Genomic DNA, 783 nt, shown 5'->3' on the forward strand with positions numbered 1-783 from the left:
GCGAGACTTAGAAACCCTCCACTGTTAGTGCTGCCACCTGCCGTCTGTGAGTGGTTATTGCACGTCATGTCGAACACAGGCGGTGGTCACATGACTGTGACTGGACCATATATACCGCCTTTGGAAAAAAAAGGCAAAATATAGGAACAACGTTGACAAACTAGTACTGACAGTAGAGTCTACAAATGAAAAAAGAAAATAATAAACTTCGTCCGAACAGGCCTTGGAAGACCCAACGGGACCGACCGGCCGCCGTGTCATCTTTAGCCCACTGTCGTGATGGAGGAGCATGTGGTCAGCACACCGCTCTCCCGGCCGTATGTCAATTTACGAGACCGGAGCTGCTACTTCTCAATCAAGTAGCTCCTCGGCTTGCCTCACATGGGCTGAGTGCATCCCGCTTGCCAACAGTGTTTGGCAGATTGGATGGTCACCCATCCAAATTCTAGCCCAGCCCGACACCGCTTAACTTCGGTGTTCTGACGGGAACCGGTGTTACCACTGCGGCAGGGCCGTTGGCTAGAGTCTACAAATGACTAAACTAAAATTCATAGTCCCACAGGTCTACAATGGTCGTATGACTAATATTCCACGCTGCTGGGAACTGAAGTAATAGGAAAAGTGTCGTCAAAACATTTCAAAATTTAAACACTTATTTGCTCGTTAAAACATTGTAGTGGATTTTGAAAAGTGGTATGACAAAAAAGGGCGCCTATACACTGAGTACTAAAAATGTAGTACATTCAAAAACTGATTCATGGAAATTAATACGCAAATCAGGTT

At 46.1% G+C, this 783-nt stretch overlaps 1 pseudogene; it reads right to left on the reverse strand.

Annotated features, from left to right (window-relative positions):
- Positions 1-402: 402 nt before the first annotated feature.
- LOC126476241 (5S ribosomal RNA) lies at positions 403-520 on the reverse strand (annotated as a pseudogene).
- Between the last annotated feature and the right edge of the window lie 263 nt (positions 521-783).

The sequence above is a fragment of the Schistocerca serialis genome, chromosome 4, assembly GCF_023864345.2.
Source record: "Schistocerca serialis cubense isolate TAMUIC-IGC-003099 chromosome 4, iqSchSeri2.2, whole genome shotgun sequence".
In the NCBI taxonomy this organism is placed as follows: Eukaryota; Metazoa; Arthropoda; class Insecta; order Orthoptera; family Acrididae; genus Schistocerca; species Schistocerca serialis.